At 40.3% G+C, this 12,684-nt stretch overlaps 1 long non-coding RNA gene across 3 annotated transcripts in view; it reads left to right on the top strand.

The window, feature by feature from the left end:
- The window catches only part of LOC308199496, a 71,103-nt gene that overhangs the window by 32,942 nt on the left and 25,477 nt on the right, over positions 1-12,684 (top strand). For all 3 annotated transcript variants that reach the window (XR_013954681.1, XR_013954682.1, XR_013954683.1), the window contains exon 2: positions 8,769-8,882. This is a non-coding gene — a long non-coding RNA (uncharacterized lncRNA). The remainder of the gene's footprint in view (positions 1-8,768; positions 8,883-12,684) is intronic.

Raw genomic sequence — 12,684 nt, 5'->3', positions numbered from 1 at the left:
GATAAAGAGACAGCAGCAACATGTTTCTGATTCAATGTTGAGAAAGTACTTCAAAATTATAGTTCCGCCCAGAACATATGATTTAAATTAATTGTAATGTTTTAAACTATTTTTTTCAACCAACTGTGGGGGAGAAAATAGAAGTGCTTTAATTTAACTTTTAAGCTCCTTTTCATCCAGCTAGATAGGAAATATTGAATTTTGTCTCAAATATGGTATTTTTCTTTGACCCTCAGAAATATTTTGCTGAGAATAAGGAATCAGAGGGGTCATTTCAGTGTAAACAGATGAAATGCTTTTCAGTTTGGCATACTTAACTTCTTTTATTTTTTTGAAAATGTAGTGTTTGCACAGTTCCAATTACGAGCTCTGACACAGGATCAAATTCTCTGCTTTGCTTCATGAGAGGTGTGCGTAGCTTAATTGACTGCAACATTTACTTTGTCTCTGAACAATGCAGCATTTACTTTGTCTCTGAGTAATCTGGCCCTGAAACTTGAGGTTCACACATCATTTCCAGTAATGTGCTACTGGAATGATAGTGGAGTCCCTTTGGAAAAAGGGGATGGGGGGCAGTAAACATGTACCTAGCACGTGTTTTCAAGAACAGGTGGCTTAATCTTCCACTAAATAAAGCAATAATTTCAGCATATTCTGGTGATTACAGATAATAGTTATTGAGGTAATATTAGCTTTTTCAGGTGTGGCACCTTGTCCTAGGTGTTGTAACCTGTCGTTTACTGCTCCAGTGTATTCAGATTTACTTGGTAATTGCTTTGCTGAAAACCAGATTATATATTATTTAGCTGTCAACTGTATTGGAAAAAGGCCAAATAACTCTTAAATAACCAAATGTTACTCAATACCTAGCAGTGAGAACTGGAAAACAAGTCGGCTGCTTGCTTCATACTTGTTAGATGGTTAATACTTGGAAGAAGTTCTGAATTGCATCTTTCTGCTTCATTGTCCAACTCATTTGACGGCCTTGAAAAAGTTAAACTTTTTGATCAATCAGACAGAAGGATCTTAGACATCGCAGAAAGACCCTCGAACTATTTTGACTCAAGGAAAAGCCCCAGATGATCCTCACTTCAGGTATTTCTAGAGAAAGTGCTCCTGCAGTAGAATTTCAGTGTAAGTCATGGTGCTTCACAAAATTGGTTGGAAAAAGCTAATGGCCAGCATATTTCAAAGACAGAAACACGAATCCCAACGAAGCTTCCCTTTGAGCTAAGCATGGGAGCTGCCTAACCCCCTCCTAACAAACAACTGTATTATACTTTGGACTTACCTAGCAGGGACGAGCTGTACTGCGGGCGCTGGCCATAACCAAGTTTGCAGGTATGCTCTGACAGAGGAGAAAGTTCTAAACCCAAGTTTTGGGCTGCATACATTTATAATAAACGACTGAGCTTTAAATTGGGATTAGCAGGAAAGCTGGCGTATTTTAGGTGTTAATGAGCTGACTACAGCATGGTGCAGGATTTAGTATATCTGTGTGTGTATGATATGTATACTCTTTATGGGAGGGAAATCCTGCCATTGTCATGACCCTGCTGGGCAACAGAGATGAGAGACTGCAAAACCACAAAAGAATCCAGTGGTGGCGCCAAGGCTCAAGACTAGGTGTCCAGTCTCCGAGCCTAATCCTTGGGGCTTCTGAAGAGCTTTTTGGGACTTCAGGGACCTTGGTTGTAAGCTTGCATCTAAGGCGCTCATGTATTTTGGTGAAGGATGGGGCTATTTTGGGTCACACAACTGAGCATCTGAACTTGAAGACTGTCTCATTTCCTGCTCCCTTCAGATGTTCTTTGCTGGAAGCAAGCCCCGCAGAAAGGAGGCCGCAGCAGGATGGCTGTTTGGTCGAGCAGGTCCTTGCAGCCTGTCGTGCAGTTCCCATTGCACAGCTTGTGGTCAGCAGACGAAAAGCAAGAGCAGAAACTATTTGAAGAGCACACTTCCCACCCTTCCCTCCTGCTCTGCTCTGCCTGAAACAACTTGTTTGATTCCATATGTATTATTTTCCCTGTCAGAAAATGACTCCCACTCGAAACAGGATTAGGGAGGTTGACAAAGGGAGGGAGAACGTAATTATAGGACAAACCAGCATTCCCTCCCCCAGGACTCTTGGCTTCAGTTGTCACTTTTGATGCTTACTCTCTATAAGTGATATCTGTTTGGCTTGTTCCTTTTCATCTGATGACATCTTTTTTTACTCCAGTGTTGTTGCCCTGGTGTACAGATTTTGGATACTGATGGGTTAAAATAGGCAGTCTGCAAAACACAATGGTTACTGCTTTTTGCCACAATGAGATTATGGCATTAGGTTGAGATCCCATCTACGTTTAGATGCTGTGAGATACCTAAAGCATGAAGAAAATCTCTCCAAGCTTTATCAGTTTGATGGAGAAGAAGGGTAAAAAAAACAAATTCATGTCAAGTCTGCACTATTCCTTGTCTTCAGGTAGCCTAGGTTGAAAGCCCTATTATCCTGGCTTTTTCTGTGCATAGGCAGAAGGGAGCTGTAGACATCACCTTTCGTATTGGCTTTGCAAAGAAGCTATCTTCATTAAGCAGGTACTGTCTTGCCAGAGTCCACAGCTTCATGGGACTCATTGGCATCACCAGCTTTCAGATAAGGATTTCTCAGTGTATCTCTACTACTGACAAGCCAAGCTAAGAAAAGTCTGTGTAATGTAAAGTAGTAAATCAACAACTACTTTGGAAAGAGGGAACGTGGGCAATAATATGTAAAGGAGTGAAAGGTCAAGAAAAAGAAATGAGAAAAGGAATTCAAATCAAATATTGCTTGATGGAACTTGTATGGAGTTCTGGTTTTGTATATTGGGAATGGAGCAGTGAAGGACTGGGACTTTGTCCACCAGTTGATATCCAACCTGTAAAATATTACGGTGAAAAATCCATCTAAGAGAGCAGTCCCTATGCTGACTGTAGAATGACACTTGCAGCAGAACTGGAGAAGGTAAGCTCTACCCACTATCCCTGTCTTTATAATGCATTAAACAGCTATTGGAGAGGATTTAGCTATAGAGAAAGACCTTTAAGACTGTGAGATGCTGTGTGCTTCTTCCATGCTCGTCTGTGTTTCTGTGTCCTGGTCTAGAGTCTCTTGAAACTAATGAGACTCCTCATGAAGCTGGTAGATTTAGCAAAATTGTTGTGAACAGCTGGGTGGGAAGTGGCATTTCTGTCCATTGGTTTCATCCTCAATCAAAACAAAATAAATGTTTACTAAAAGAAATACTGAAGCATTCTGTTTCACCCTTATCAAAACATCTTGATAAGGTTGATGTGGTTAGTTCCTCATAACATAAAAGTGAAATATGGCAGGTTTCAGTCTTGCAAGTAGGAAGAGACATCTTTTGCAGAATGTTTTAGCTTAAATCAAATCAGCATTTTTCACGAGGGAAACAATTGTGTATGGTCTCTTTTTTTTTTTTTTTTGATCAGCATTGGCTGAGATGTTTTAAAAACTGTCATAATTCAGGAAAATAATACTTAGGACAATACAGATCAGTAATGCTCTGGTTCAGAGTTTCTGCTATCCAGCACCAAAAGTGCTGAGCAGGACAAGAAAGAAGATGACAAAAGGAACCTTATGGGTTCTTTTTGTTTTCATTGAGAAAACACAACACTTTAAAAACAAACATCTGTTTTCTGCTATCTTCATTTGCCATAAGAGGACTTAATTTCTTATAGACTGTTGGGTACTGTATGTATTTTGTAGTTGTAGAATTGAAGTTAAAAGTTGAAACTTGACAAATCTGAGAGTGTTTAACATCCCTGTTTCAATGAGTGGATAATTGAGACAAAACTGACTTTATTAAACCTCGTTTTATTTCTTTTTACTTATTCCCCATTTTTATCTTCTGCTTCCATATTTCACACTAAATAGCCACAGTTCTTTACATTTACACTCAAGTCAATATTTCCTCACACATAGTAATTACTGTAGAACTAAAATTATGTAAATTGGACATTTGCTTCCTTCTGTCCTTCTATTTGTGTGGTGGAACAGCAAAAACTTGAGAGTTGAGTTTCATCAGTTTTGCTACCAAGAAGATGGCAGGAAGTCTGAAAGAATATTGCTCATTGGGACAGCACTGTATCTTCTTACTTTTAGGTACTTCAGGCAACAAAAAGATGAGTGTCAAACATGATCAATATTACTGGCTCAATAGTATGGATGGGATCAAAGTTCTTGTGAGCAGGGTTACAGACTAATGGACAGAACTCTTTGGTTCTCTTCTTGGCTTTCCACAGACTTCATCTCTAACTTTCAGTAAGTCTTTGCGTTTCCTGTCTTCACTTGTGAACTTCTTTGTCCTGTAAGTTTTTCTGGGCACCTTCACACATAGCCGTGCAGTGCTTGGCACACAGCGGTTCCTCCTTTTGCTGCCTGTAGTTAGGGACTTTGCTGGTGTTGGCTCTGATTCCACCCCTTCACTCTGATTCTCCCCTGGAGGGAGGGAGATGGGGTTAGCAGGAATTTTCCTCTGGAGAAGAAAGGAGCAGGATAACAAAATGCAGAGCTACCTGCATTCCTTTTCAAGAAATGGGCTTCTAAATACATTGGTCATTTAAACTGGGCTATAATTGGCCAACAAGGTAACTGGCATGGTCTGTGATGATTCTGAATGTTTTGCTAAATATTTTTAGTAACAGGTGAAACTTGCTGTTATGATTTAGATGCTAGTGATGTGTTCTCTCTTTTTTTTTTTAAATGAACATTTAGGAAAAAATTATTATTCTAATTTGGATGGTCATAGGTTAGCCTAAAATGTGTCATGAGAAACTTGTGTAGTAGGACTAGCTGGCTGCTTGCTATCAAACAAACAGTTCAGGATTTGTATTACAGCTGGTTGCAGGGCCCTGGAGGCTCCTGTGCTAGGGAATGTAGAGGCACTCAGCAAAAATATGCTGCCACGTACTGAACATTTCAGTGTCGAACAAGAGAAAAAATACTAGCGCAATGAGTTAGTATTGCTATCTAACCCCAAAGACAGTAATAGCCATATATGTATTAAACCCCCTTTGAACTAAAGTGATAGGCGTGTGATTCTCCTTTTGAAAATCTTTGTTTCTGTCTCTGCTGCTGCCAGAATGTAGGTTATCTGATGGTCATGGTGATGAATTATGTACAATGATGAAATAAAAGTCAGTATTCTTATCAACACAGGAGCTTTTCCTAAGTGCTAAAGTACAAAGCAACACAGAGAATACTGCTTTAAGTACGTGTGTATCTGTACTTTACATCTGCACATTCATACCTCACATTTCAACAGGCTCTCATACCAGATGTATAAAAATATCATAATCTGGGGAAAGAACATCTTTGTATTAAGAAAATAAAGGACACGTCTTTCCATTCTATGCCTTTTGAAGCTGTCTTGGACTGAATGATATTTACTGAAGTTACCCCGACCGGAGCGAAGCTGCCAGTAGATCAGCAGTGGGACTGGTGTTGTTTCACCCCCGTGACTCAGGGCTCCAGCAAAAGAGCTGAAAACTCTGCTGCATTTCTCTGGAGACAGGCTTTGCATGTCACAGACTTGCTGTTCTGGGCAGCACTGGTAGGTATCCTTTGCTGCCTTCTCTGCAGCAGTACGGTACAACCGTCTCACCGGAGCTGTGCCTGAGCACGGCCAGGCGTCGTGTGAGGACCCTCACACACCTGCCAGACCCAATGAGCAGGTATCTGCAGGTGGGAAACAAGATTTAGATTCCAATGCTGTTATTTGAGTGCGTGGCCTGAGTTATGTGGGCTTGGATGCACAGAGTATTGGAAAGAGCTACCACTGAAGACGTTTTGGTCTAATTCCCAGTATTGCTGTAAACTCCCTGTATTATTTAACTCTTCTAAAATGAGGTTGCAGACTGAACAGGCACAAGCAGCTCCAAAAGGAACTTGGAACTGGTATGGAACTATGTTTTAAATGCTGCAGTAATACAAATACCCCAGATGAGAAGATCAAGTATGCAGTAAGGATGTGCAACTCTGGGAAGGCTGCTTGGAGGCCGTCAGCAGCCAGTACCCAGAAGCAGTGCAGTGGTTATGCTACCCAGCGGATCTACAGTTCAGTCCCGTCTGATCGGACATCTGATATCTTTTCTTAGGGGAGTGCACTGAATTCCCAGAATAGGGGTCAGGTTTTTCTTGCCTTCGGAAAACAGAAGTGAAAAAACAAGCGTGCGGTTCTTGGTATGTTGGAGAGATGCTGCTCTCTAGCGTTCAGTGCTGGGCTAGTCCTGGGGAGCGCTGGAGTCGCGCATTCAGCATGCTGCAGCAGGCAATCATCACTCGTCAATTAGATTTAGGCTTATGTGACTTGCAAAGGAGGTACCGATTTGATGGAGGGATGTTCAGAGGGTATTTGCTGGGATTGAGACATTCTGTGCTGTATACCGGATTTTTGCCATCTGCTTGGTAGCAAACCTTCTCTGAATGTTTCGCAAAAGTTAAATCCTGCTGGTCTCAACCAGTTACCTGTGATTGCAGGTGTGGGCCATGCTAAGATGAGATTTGTTATTATTTCTTTAAATTAAAGTAGGAATAAGAAAAAAAGAAAAGCAAAATGTCCAAACATTCATGTGAATGTTGACAGGGATTTAAAATCCTGTGGCAGATCAGCTGTTTTCCTCAGGGTGGGAAATGGCAAAGGGACAGAGCTCCAGGGGAATCAGGGGTTAAGAACTTCTAGCAGAAGAAATCCCGTCCCTTTCAAAGGCTGAAGTTATAATTAGTGGAAGTCTTCACTTGCTTATGTCCCTGCACTGTCCTCTGCAGGAGACAATTTTTTAAGGGTCCAAGCATTTCACTGTTGCCACTGTGATGGCTATAAACTGACACGAACAAACAATTTAGGAATAAAAATGGAAAGCTTTTTTATTAAATAGTAGCTATAACATAGCACACAGACCTTCAGCTTCACTGCTTTCTTGCCTGCTCGCAGGCTCTGGCCTCGGGCATTTAGAGGCCCAAGCAGAAATTAAGCAGAGTTTAACAGTGATAAATTGCACACAAGGGTGCATTTGCCTTGTCCTCATTCTAACACATTGGTGCATGTCTTCCCAGGACTTCTCAGTGCTACTGAATTATCATGTATTTATTAACATGATTATGCTTCGTATCATATCTGATGGTACTCCACAATGCCTACTAAATAAATTGAGGTAAAAGCTGTGGCTTCTGCATCCCGATACAGGTACACAGGATTGTAGGAGGTGGGACTGGGAGTGGCAACCTGTTCCGTTCTCTTGCCTAAGCTGTAACGAAAAACCTCTAACGACAGAGATGTCATGGTCTCTTGGTGATCTCTTAATTACCCTCACCACTGTAAAGCTTTGCCTGATGTCTAATTTAAGTTGTATTTGCTGTATGTTAAGCCTATTACTTTCTGCAGATGTAAAAGCTGATTTATTCTTTTCCTCTTACCAGCAGTCTTTGTAGCAACGTATCAAAGGACATGTGAGGACCTGTTCCATGTGTATGTGGCTTTATCAAGCCAAACAATACGGATGAGCAATTATGCTGATCTAGGCAGGCAGACAGCTTTGTGAACCCCACTAGCAGCCCTCCTTCCAAGAATTAGGGTAATATTTAAAAGTTCTCTTACAGAGAGAATTCTGCGTGACTGATGGAAAGGAGCCATCCTTTGTATTTGGTAGTGTTCTTTCTCTTTCTCCTCTTTTTTAATACTATTTTCTTCTTTAATACTACTACTTCTTTTTCTTGTTAATACTATGTACCCCAAAGGTAAAAGAAATTAATACAGTGGTCATTGAAATGCTTTACCTAGTGCTAATTCTAACACTTAAACAGTTTCCCTCCTTTTTGAGAAGGTGTTAGCTGGGGGCATGCTGCTTTTCTAGCTGGGGTGTCAGGTGTTGCAGGTCAGATGTACTGAAGTCAGAGGTAGGGTAAGTTAAGGGAGGTTTGAGGTCTCAGGTGAGGCTGTAAACATATGGGATCTGGTCTGGCACTGGAAAAAAGAGTGCCTTGATTTTTAGGACAAGCCAAGGAAACTTGCAAAATTGATAGAGAAACGGCTATGTTTGCTTTCAGTTTTTGTTGTCTGTAACAGATTAAAACCAGCAAATCTCTGCTTTTAAAAGCACAGAGCTAGTCAAACTGCCGCTTGTTTCAAATGAAGCAAAAGATTGGTGTGGGGCTAGTGTATTCCTGGCTCCCAGCCACAGAGAAGGGAGTAATCGCTTTGTGATCACTTCATTTTTTTTTCCCCTGTAGGCTCTGATGGCATAAAGATAAATGTAATTCAAAAATGTGTTTCTTTGGGGGATGAATCCAGAGGGCAGGCTTGCTTCCTGCTGCCTTGCTCCCTGCTCAGAGCAGAGCTGGGTGCTCCCAGAGTCAGCCAGATGCAGAATCCCAGTGCACAGAGCTATGTGGTGAGGGAATTCCTGCTGCTGACTGACAGCTGGAGAGGCAGACGGCAGCGGCAGCCGAGGTTGCTCAGCCGGCCCTCTTACTGGAGGGAGCCTGAGGAGTTTGGACTTGTCGGCAAGTAACGTGCAGACCCAGAGCTCTGGGAGAGCACGCCTGAGCAGCTGCAGGGAGTATAGAGTATCTTTACCAAAACAGTACAAATGTTCTGCTGAAATGAGTTGACTAATAGTTTCCCTCTGTCCTGGTTTCCCACACACACGGTCAGCTTTTTATTTGAGTTTGCATGGCCTGGTGAAGTTGGCAACACGCAGCAAGGCTGACTCTTTTTCTTCTCTTGTAGAAAATAAGTTTCCTGCTCATTTGCCCTCAGGAGGTAGAAGGTGAATCCGATTCTCTTCAGGCAGCTCAGCTCGGACAGAGTGGAGGACTCCAGACCTTAATGGTTCTTCATGTGGTAGGTGGCAAAGCTACTGTCATTGCTGACTTCAGAGGTACCATGGGGAATCCTCATTACAAAGGTTCATATCTGCTGATTCCTGTCAGGAGGCAAGCTCTGATCTCAGGATAGCAAATGTTTTTTATAAAAAGTTCAATAATTTTTTAGAATTAGGGAAGCTAATGAGCAAAGCTACTTGACGTATGAGAAGGAGCAAAGGCTTGGCTTATGCTAAATGAGATACGTGATAATTTTCTCTCTCACCTCGAGGATGAGACATTATGTGGAAGACGTAGACGGTGACATTAGAATTAGCATTTCCATATCTTGGTCAGTATTTGGTGGGAAAGTGCCAGGAGGAAAATATTTACTCCTGTTGTAATTAGAAAAGCAATCCGTAGAAAATCTGAAAGTATCCAGCTTTGGATTAGTTCCAGGCTCTCTTGCTGCCCCTTGAAACAATTATCTGTCCATGGAATGGACTCCAAGGACTCCACTCTTGCTTCACCATGTGTGTCAGAAGTGTGGAGAAGCAAAAACAATGCAGAAACCGTGAAGATGTGTATCAGAAATATCTTGGTTTACAGTCAGTGTAACCTAGTAAGCTTCTGTAGCCCACGAGGGAAATGCATGGGTAGAAGGGGAGGACAGGGGCATGCCACAGAGTGAATATGGGCCATGGGGAATTCTGTTTCCCTAGGCAAACTTGTAACTGCAGTTGCAAAATGTTGACTGGTCTGGTTTTGTTACATTGGTGTGAAAAGGTAAATTTCCTCTATAAGAATTCATGAAACACCTTTTGGAAGAATGTCCTAGGCAAACTTCATCAGCTGTCAGAGTTTGGGTCTTCACTAATGAGCATATGTTAATGTACAGCACCACGCCAGTGTGAAATGAAGGTGCTGCTTTGCGAAGGATGCTTTCTGTCAACTCTGCTCTTCACAGTGTACAAAAGACTTCTTAAGAACTGCAAACTCTGGTGATGCACTTGGCTGTCAAACAGTAAAAATTCCTTAGTAACGTGGAATTTCATACAACTAAACTAGTAGTCAAAATAACGATGGATATGTTGTCCTTGTTTTGCCCAATATATATAGGTTTGGGGAGGAGACTGCTCCCAGTTGACTGTTGCCTGAACACACACACAAAAAAAAACAACCGCACACCTGGTCCCCTATGTTTAAGCAGAAACCTGTAGGGTAAAAGCTTGGTTTATCCTGGGGTCTAATTGAAACCCCGTTGCAGATCTGATTTTTGACTTGAGATCATGCCTTAGTGTCATAAGTAAAATCTTCCTTCTGAGGGAAGGACCTTATAGAAAGTTGTTTTTTTTTTTTTAAATCAATTTGTCTGCTCTAGCTCTAAATTTGAAGGTGCGTACAGAACTTGAGCACTCTACAAGACCTGTATTCCCTCTGTAAATAAAGCACATATAATATTTTTGTCTGGCCCTTCTAACCCTATTTATTTTTTCTGCATCTCTGATGCTAAACATCAAACAATCAGTCAATAATTGGAATATAATGTTTCAAGAAGTGTATAAAATTACTTTTCTTTGTTGCCTGTGCTTCTAAAAATAATGCTCTTGATTACACAGAACATCAGGATCTATAACTTTTGCTTTCTTAAATATTTTCAAGTCAATATTTTCTGTTTTAATAGAGCATCAAGGTCAATTGTTTTAATTCATATTAGTAGAGATATGGATTAATTTGCTATTCAGTAAGACATTAAAAAGTGATATAATTTCAAGTAGTACCTACAGCAACAAAACTCCAAGTGGAAGGGCATAGTCTTGGTGTTTTGTCTTGCTTAAGCTTATGCATTTAGATCATCTTATGTCAAATACCAGCACACATTGCAATGATTAATAACCTTGTGTTAATGAGATGAGAAATGAAAAGTAGATGCATTTGGGTTTCAGAAGTAATTGGTGGGGAAAAAATCCTCCTGTGACTTAAATACTTGTAATTTGAAACACATTTATCTAGAAAATGTGTTATTGGCACTTTTATAATAGATCCAAATTCATTTTTTAAGACAGGCAAGTTTTTCACTACATGTTTATTAGAAATTAGAGGCCTATCGAGGCCTATGATTTGGGGGATTTTTCTTTTATACTAATGATTTTTTTAAACACATGGATCATTGTGAAGAGATCTTTATCCTATCTAATTTTCCAACCAAAGTCTGGATCAATTTACATGGAATTAGAACAAATGTATTTTTTTTGAGAAGCAAAAACAGCATGCACATTTTTAAGTTAGAAAAGATATGAGCCTTGATGTGGCAAAGACATTCTCAAATACTTTTTGCTAGATCAGAGATTTTGGCTTAGTGTCAAGAATCCTAGTATGTTTATGCACTTCTGCAGCCTGCAAAATTGGGTAGGAAATTCATAGGAGTGAGCTCTGTGAAGTAGCAGTGTTGTAAAACAGACATTTTAATTTTGTTATTCTCTCCTGGTTGGAATGACAGTTTCACACTTTGATAATCAGATTAAACAGACAAAAGCAGAAAACACTATCGAGGGGTGCAGTACAAAAGCATGACCTTGTTAGGACAGTTCTTAATACAACAGAAGCCCCTGCTGCATTCTTCTTTGTACTGGTGTATAACGTAAGCTATTGGCTAGCATGTACAGTTGTGCACTTTGTTGGAAAGCTGTCTTTGCAAAGTCAATATTTTCTCTATACGTTACTTGGAATCATTTCTGTCAAGATTAAAATTATTTGCCTAGGGTTGCTATTATAAAGGTTGCAGTAATTTAATTCTTTTAAGTTCATCTGATCTAATTCAGGAGGTTTTGTTTGTATCCACATTTTTTTAACCTTGTACACATTATATGGAAACTAGTTTTTCAGTGCACAAAAGAAAATGGTAGCTGATGGCAAGAAATGCACCTCTTTCTCAGTTTATTAAGAAGTCTGTGGCAGGGTGCACTAGGAAGGAAAGTCTGCTTCAGGAAACTAAGTGGTCAGGAAGAAAATGGTCTGTTGCTTTATGGGACTTACAGTTCAGGAGTCAGACTTCAGTCAGTATAAGGTTAAGTCGGTTCATCAAAATGTCAATGAAATACATGGATTTCAAAAATGTCAATTGCTTGTGTTTTTTTTTATTATTTTTTTACAGGAAATATCAGAGCACAACACTCCACTTCCAAAACAAGATATTTATCTTTTCTTGACTTGCTACTATGCAATATTTAGGACACCAAAATGTCAAATTTCTCTGTTTTGGGAATGCAATCAAATAGTAAAATTTTTTAGCATTTTCATAGAACCGGGCATTCCAACTCATGTGAATTGGGTAGCATTATGCAATAATGGGCTATATGTGTTTTACACATATGTTTAAAGAATGCAGTGTGGAATAAACCATGATTCCAGTTCAATAGGAAAGTTTGCTGGAGTTGCCCAAAATAACAGTGAAGAACCACATGTGGAGTTTTTCCAACAGAAAAGTTCATGTCTGAATTTCCTTCCTGTTTTCCAAAGTACATTTGCACATCAGCATCACTTTCATGATTTTTTTTTTGTTTTACTTGTTTCAGTGACCACACCAGGTAAAAATCATGTTTATGAAATAAGATGCCTTTTGCATTTGGTTACAGCAGGTTCCTGTTTTGGCAGGGGCAGCTGAGAATTGTGGTCCAAGCGTCGTCACTTCAGTTAACTGTGGCTTTGTGTAAAATACATGAGCATCCTTTCAGCAGGCAGTCCAGCTCCTATCTCCCACCAGTGCTGAGCGCTAGGTGGTGGTCATGGACACTTGTTCTCTCTTTTTTTGGGTCGCAACTGTTTTCCCTGTGCGTGAATCC

This window comes from Anser brachyrhynchus (assembly GCF_964034855.1).
Source record: "Anser brachyrhynchus genome assembly, chromosome: 9".
In the NCBI taxonomy this organism is placed as follows: Eukaryota; Metazoa; Chordata; class Aves; order Anseriformes; family Anatidae; genus Anser; species Anser brachyrhynchus.
Note: the sequence above shows the minus strand (reverse complement) of the source record. Positions and strands in the feature narration are given on the sequence as shown.